This window comes from Pantherophis guttatus, chromosome 2, assembly GCF_059756535.1.
Source record: "Pantherophis guttatus breed Tessera chromosome 2, ASM5975653v1, whole genome shotgun sequence".
Lineage (NCBI taxonomy): Eukaryota > Metazoa > Chordata > Lepidosauria > Squamata > Colubridae > Pantherophis > Pantherophis guttatus.
The window spans coordinates 92,372,745-92,380,363 of NC_142064.1; the positions used below are offsets into that span (position 1 = coordinate 92,372,745).

General features: G+C 37.6%; 1 long non-coding RNA gene across 1 annotated transcript; it reads left to right on the forward strand.

Annotated features, from left to right (window-relative positions):
* The first annotated feature begins 705 nt into the window (after positions 1-705).
* LOC117662022 (uncharacterized) lies at positions 706-6,157 on the forward strand. Its single transcript, XR_004590244.2, has 3 exons — positions 706-1,011; positions 4,034-4,111; positions 5,354-6,157. It is a non-coding gene; the product is annotated as an uncharacterized LOC117662022 (long non-coding RNA).
* The last annotated feature ends 1,462 nt before the right edge of the window (positions 6,158-7,619 follow it).

Below are 7,619 nucleotides of genomic sequence, written 5' to 3' on the forward strand. Positions count from 1 at the left end.
ACTTGTTTCCCCTTCATCCTTTTACACTTGCCTTTAATATAAGTTCTAACATTCTTCTGATCAGATACAAGCTAATAATGTCGAAGATGATGGCTATAGTCCTAATCTTACGTTAAAATTGATTACCAGTAAATATAGGTCCCATAACTTAGTGATAATATATACAAAGCCTGGAACATTCTGGTGATGAGATTTAATTGGGAAAAAAGAAAGAGAGAGAGATGCTGTAGTAGGCCTGAAAGAATTAAATCCCTACTTTGCTACAAAGCATACAGTTTGGAATTTGGGCCAGTTCCTTTCAGCTCAGTTTCCCTCACAGGTTATTGTGGGACAAAATGAAGAGAAAACCCCATGAAAGTGAGCTAGAGTTGTCTGAGGAAAAACAGGTCATACATGCAATAAAAACTGAATGCCGAAGCTCAGCTCACTTTATGAAAACATGGAGGAAATCACGCAATGTCAAAAATCTTCACCAATAGTGGGTTCCACTGAAGATGCTGAAACTTAAATGACGATACATCTGACTCAGAGGCCGGCTTCTTCCTAGGAGAAGGCAAGTGAAAAGGGGAAATTTATTACCACAAGAATGCTAAAGAATCCAGAAAAACAACCTGATTCTCAAAAGAAATAAGACAAACACAAGCCCTAATTTACAGCATTCACTCATTTTTCAAGATAAGCCACATTACTTGGTCAACTTAATGCAGAATTAAACCTGTAGTTCCTGGACCCTCAAGATTTATGGCTTACCTGGTGGATCACAGCTCCATGACCTTAACTGAACAGGCCTCTGTGTGAATCAGACATGCAAATTTAGGCTTATAAAAATGAAGCAACATTGTCTTGAAGGCAGTTCTTTTCTTTCTGCAGTGGTTTATACAATTCTGGACTAACAGATAATATAGAACATGAGACAGATGATGAAGATGGGAATGGGGCAGTGAAACCACAGCTGTCATTCAGATTTTCTAGGAGTGCTATAGAAAGTGGGATCAACCTATAATTGGAAAGGTATGTCCTTTTTTTTTTTTTTTAACAAACTGGCTTTCTATTTCTGCTTGTTGAATCTAACATTGTACAAAATCAAGATAACTTTCACTATTTTTCTTCTAAAGGGAAATTGGAATCTTGGGCTTTGAGGAATAAACAGATTGATTGAATTATAAACTTTATATCTCCTATTCTACTGCTTTAAAAAGAAAAACACCAAAGTTATCCGAAATTGGGATTGTTATCTGGAGATTCAAACACATTAAGAATGTGTACAAGGTTACAATGGGAAGGTCTAAAATGTGTTTAAAACCAAAACTTTCTTAAACCTCTATTAAGATAGGATAACAATATGACTTGGATTGATTCACACAGCATTTCTAAATAATCAGAATCTTAGACACATGTCATAAATGAGTATCAAAACACCAATCATAATGGAACAGGGAAGGATTCCCACAACTGAATTGCTCACATCTTTTGACTCACCACAAGATAAAATTGTGAATCGCTTAGGCGGGGTGTGTAGTGTAGAAATTGAATAATAAATAAAATAAAATTCTGGCAGATGTTAAACTACCAGGAAGGTATTCCCATGATTTTTAATGGATAGGAGGGTATATGGTGGTGGGAAACACTTTGCCAGACATCCAAATATTATTGAATTTATCTCAGTAGCAACTTGGGACAACACAGGACTTTCTGGACAGATAAATATCAGGTTTACAGTGAGCTGCACCTATGGCAACCAAGCTCCTCTCATACTTTGTATTAGCTATAGCTGCCAAGCCAAACTCAGTAACAAACTCATCTAGAACACACTGCAATAATTCAATTTGTATGTGACTTACATGACCAGGAACTGTTCTAGGTACTAACCCAGCTGCTCTGCTGTTCACATTAGCAACTGGGGCACAGATAGATAATCTTTCTGGATATGACTATACACTTTGGGGGTTGAGGAATGTGTTAGGAGAGCTGTCACAAAATGAAAACTAGGGTTCTATAATCAATCACAAGACCTCATCCAGGTACCAAAAGGTTTCTTCCCTCCTTGGCTTACTTTTGTCTTATTTCTGAGTAGGTGGATACATTTTTGAGCAAAATAATGGGTTACTCAATAATTCAGAATAGAGCTGGAAGAGACCTTGGAGGTCCTGTAATCTAACTCCCTGCTTAAACAGGAGACCCAATACCATTTCAGACAAGTGGCTGTCCTGTCTCCTCTTAAAAACCTCCAGAAATAAAGCGCTCACAAATTCTGAAGGCAAGCTGTTCCACTGGTTAATTGTTCTGTTAGAAAGTTTCTCCTTAATTTCAGGTTGCTTATCTCCTTGATTACTTTCCATCCATTGTTTCTTGTCCTGCCTTCTGGTGCTTTGGGAAATAAGTTGACCCTCTCTTTGTTGTGGCAGCCCCTCAAATACTGGAACACTGCTATCATGTTACCCCTAGTCCTTCTTTTGTCTAGACTAGCCATATCCAGTTCCTGCAAACATTCTTCATATGTTTTAGTCTCCAGGCCCTTAATCATCTTAGTTGCTCTTCTCTGCACTTTTTCCAATACCTCAACATCTTTTTTTTTTAATGTGGTGACCAAAACTGAATGAACTATTCCTGATGTGGTCTTACTAAGGTTTTAAAAAGCGGAACTAATACTTCCTGTGATTTCAATTCTATGCCTCTGTTTATACAACCAAAGATTGTATTAGCTTTTTTGGCTGCTTCCACACACTGCTGGCTCATATTTAAGTGATTGTCCACTAGACTCCAAGGTCCCTCTCACAGTTACTGTTTTTGAGCCAGGTTTCACCTAATCTGTACTTGTGCCTTTAGTTTTTCCTGCCTAAGTGTAAAACCTTGCTTTTCTCCATATTAAATTTCATTTTGTTGAATAAAGTCCATAGTTCAAGTCTGTCAAGATCTTTCTGGATCCTATGCTTGTCTACTGGAGTGTTGGTTATTCCTACCAGTTCAGAGTCATCTGCAAATTTGATGAATTCCCCTTCTATACCCTCATCTAAGTCATTTATGAAGATATTGAAGAGTACTGGGCCTAAGGCAGAACTTTGTGGTACCCCACTGCTTCCTTCCTTCCATGTAGATATAGTATGAGCAGTATTAAGGACTACTACTATGAGTAGTATTAAGGAGTATGGTTTGTCAGCTGGTTACAAATCCATCTAGTGGTGATACTGTCTATTGCACATTTTTCTAGTTTACCAAGAAGTAGGTTGTGGTCTACTTCGTTGAATACCATACTGCAATCTAAGTATACTATGTTCACAGCATTTCACTAGTCTACTAATTTAATCACTTTGTCAAAGAATGAAGTAAGGTTGGTTTGGCATGATCTGTTGCAGCAACCCACATCTTCTTCTTCTTTTTAATCTATTGGGTATATATGAGCCCAGAAACATTCTTGGAAATCACAAAGTTTCAGAGGTAGGTGCTTTTTTTTTTGTTTTGAAGCTTTTATGTGAAACCTTGAAGAAAAAAGATAAGAGAAAGTGTTTAAGAATGAAAAGAGGAAGATATATTTGAAAAGAAGCAAAGGCAGCTACATCCTGATTGCAAGTGATAAGATCCATTTTCAATCAGAAACTGAGATGGCATTTGTTCCTTCATCTCTATTGCATCTCTCCTAATGGGGGCAATTACCCCACTCTATTTCTGATTGACAAATAATAGAAGACATGTAGATCCTTGTTGTAGTGAACAAAAATTCTCCATCTTTCTCAGACTGAAACAGCTGTTCAGCCATGTATGCCACCTGAAGGAGCCTTGGTTTTTTTCCCCTAGGTATTTGTCATATTGCTGGTAAATAGAGTATTACTCCTTTTCATTTTACAGAATGCGGCTCGGCATCCTGTTCAGCCCTTGAGGCCAAGTCACAATGTTCCATGAACTGCAGGTGCCAGCTAATTTGTATCTTATCCTTTTATGTGGCTACGGAATTTTTTCTATCAAGGAGTGCAATTGGCACTTCCATTTTGTCATTGACCTCATTTTCCTTCTCTCTCTTTTTTAAATCCCTGTCAAGACATACGTTTAGGAGATGAGAGTCATTGTACCATTACTGCTACCTTTATTTTTCACTGTGGGTGTTTCTCATTTCCATGTGAGTATAATACCTGTCCCATTTTCACAAGCTAATTTACTTGCTTTGATCTAAACGTTTGAATGTTTGCTGTAAAAATACTGGTTCACAAGACATTGCATCAAGTGTGGCTGAGATATGTAGATACAAAGAGAAAATCATCTTGATGTTTGTATTCCAACCTACATCAAGGTTTTTTTTTTTAACCAATGTATTAATTTTGCTAAATATATGAATGACTTTTGATAGCTTAGAAGGAATGCTGGATGAGCTGATCAATGCCAGCAACCGTGGCAAGCAGGAATTGAAACTTCATTCAAAATCTTGATAGGTAATGAACATGGATGTTTCGTTTCAATGGGTCTCAGATGGAACCATCCATCTATCCCCAGTCTATGGATGGAAAGGGATTGCCTTTCAGAGTGACTAAGATGTCCTTTTTTTCCTTAACATTGAAAAAAACTGGCATGCTTATTGCAATGATAGGCTCTTGGGTAAATAAAGGTTTCCAGGTGCTCCTTGGAACAGGCTTATGATCACATAAAGTTGCACCATCATATGGTGATTCCAAAAAGCATTTTTAAAAAGGCTTTCCTCTTCAAAAACCTGCCCTAGCTGTAAATATGACAGGGTCTTAAATTATTAAGCAGAAAAATAGTATCATCTTTGAAAACTTAGACAAGAATGACCATTCTTTACCAATCTGGTGAATTTCTATCAATTTTAAAATCAAATCAGTAATACAGCGCATGAGAAATCTGATAAGAGAAGTGGTGCCACAGTAGTTAGAATGCAGTACTGCAGACTACTTCTGCTGACTGCTGGCTGCCTACAATTTGGCAGATCGAATCTCACCAGGCTCAAGTTTGACTCAGCCTTCCATCTCTTCCGAGGATGGTAAAATGAGGAGCCAGATTGTTGAGGGCAATATGCTGACTCTGTAAACTGCTTAGAGAGGGCTGTAAAGCACTGTGAACAATATCTAAGTCTAAGTGCTATTGCTATTATAAAGACTTGCCCTGGTCTGCTAAACTTTATCTGGCAGTAGCAGATATATTGTATAAAGAAAATAAACATAACTTTGGCATGATCAGGCAATTCAGAAATTTGAAAGTCCTGATGGAAAATGTGATATCAATGGTCCAAACAATCTTTAGGTTTCTAAAGTGACATCTTCAGAATCTTTCTATTCAGATAGGTATTTTAATCTGTCATTTATATGGGAAGGAAATGATACAGTGATTTTTTTTTCTATTTTCACAGGGTTATCAAGTTCCACAAGACAAATATGAAAATTATGCAAATGCATATCTGAACTGGATAAAATACTTATATCCCAACTCAATTGGCTCAGTTGAAACACAGCCATATTATTTTGTTCCATTCTATTATTACCCAACGAAACCAGATGCAGAAGTTCCAGTAGATGAGGGAAGTGGTGGCGGCCCACCAACAGATATTCAACCAAGGAGAAGGAGAAGCATCCTATTAAGAATGATTAGGAAGTAATAATTCATGAAGATAATATTTACATGATATGGAGATATGGTTGAATCAGAGCATGAAAATGGCATGGAAATTAAGGGTTAATTCAACTTGTGTAGGTCTTCAGCTCTTTGTTTTATATAACCACACCCCATTTTATCCCCAACACTGCAAACAGTATTAAAAGATAATTCAGGATCTCCAGAGAAATGATGCAAACCTGAGCTTGAGTTGGAATTTAATTATTCATTGTTCCTGTTATAATCTGCTTTGTGGAAAATAAGACATGCTGATATTGTGCTCGCTTCTCTTTCTCTTTTCTTTTTGCCAACTTCACTAAATCAAAGATATTTAGGATTCATGAATGGCTACTTTCTTCCTGCCTATAATAAATGACTTATGTAATCACTGGGAGTACATAAATGTTTAAATTAAAATGAATTTGAAAAACACGCTTTGAAATTTCTATTTTCTTTAGAAGCTGGGCCAGGTTTAACATATGGGGATCATGAGGAAAACTTTCACATTGCCTATGAGTCTTTACGTATGTATCAATTTTAATCAGAACATATATGAGAGTATCTGTTTGCAGGATCCACTATAACCCCATTTTTGGATCCATGATTTTCACCAAGTAGAATATAAACATCTCATTTGATAGCCATTACTTCCTTCAGAATATCCACTGTCACAGAGAATGTAGCCTTTGGCAATCATATGCTCTATTTTATAATTTGGAGAGACTGAGGACTGCAAATAGGGTGGTTGGGGGACTTATCAGCTCTATGGGCAAAGCTAGACTTTGGAGGGTTGGATACATGATTTTGGGTTCTGAAAAATGTAATATGCCTATTTTAGGTTGTCGCTATTAGGTTTTATCTATTTCCTACCTGAAAAGAGCGAGAAACCATGCTGTCAATTTTCAGGAACTGCATTCAGATGGGATTTCAAAAGCTACCAAAAGGGGACTCTAGAATTAGAGGTTCGCACCAATGTGTTAGTGCTTCCTCCACCTTCCAGACACAAAGGAACTGAGCTGGCAATCCTCGAACAATGTGTCAAACCTGCACAACTTTCAGATGTGTTGCCTTCAACCTCCAGAATTCCCCAGCCAATTCTGGGAGTTGAAGTCCACACATCTTAAGGCCACCAAGGTTGAGAAACAATGTTCCAGAGAATTAAAACTCATTAGAAATTAGTTGGAAAAATCTAGAGAGAATTGAAATTCAATGTTCAATTATAAAATTAAGTTCTTCATATTGTAAATCGAAAAAAGTGTAAGTTATGAGGCAAAAGGACACATTTCAAGCTCAAATCTTAATCTCGTGGATAAAATTAACAACTTGAAGTACTATTTCTTGAAGTTTTGCCTCTGCAAAAAATTTTTTACAGCAACTTTGCCTTCCATTCTGTTGCTCCAGTGATTCCATAACTGATAGCTGAGAGAAGGTGGTTTCCAGTTTCTCCTCCTGTGGCCTGGGCGGGTTTTTAATCCCCCAGATTTAGTCTGCAAACATTTTCTTCTTCTTGCTGCCACAGAGCATGAACTTCTGTGAGATTTCAAAATGTGGTTTCATGGAAGGCTTAAGGGCAGTGTGATAAAAAAAGAGCAACCACTGCCAACATCTCCTTTTCAGGGCAGGGGTAAGTGGGTGGGGCAGACCTCAGGGCAGAGGTAAGTGGGAGGGGAGGAAGAAATGCTTTGTGATAACACATCTAGCAATTTTCAAGTTGGAGCCTCTATTTCTTAGTATCCCTGGTAGGACAGTGACAATGTTTGCATGAAAAGAAAGTCCTCAAGGATCTTAGGATAAAGGACAATAGTGGTGCCATGCTGGTGACAATTGTCCTAAGTTGCTTAGAAGCATTCCAGCCAGGATACTTGTGGATTTGTACATCTATGTGACTCTAATCATCATTATTAGTTTTAATGCAGTGTAAAAGTGTGAACTCAACACTTCCATGAGGGTTCTGCAAATAGAGCAGCAGAGAAGAAGATAGGTTTTGCAACTTTGCCCAGAAAGGTGGTTAAGACTGAGAGAAA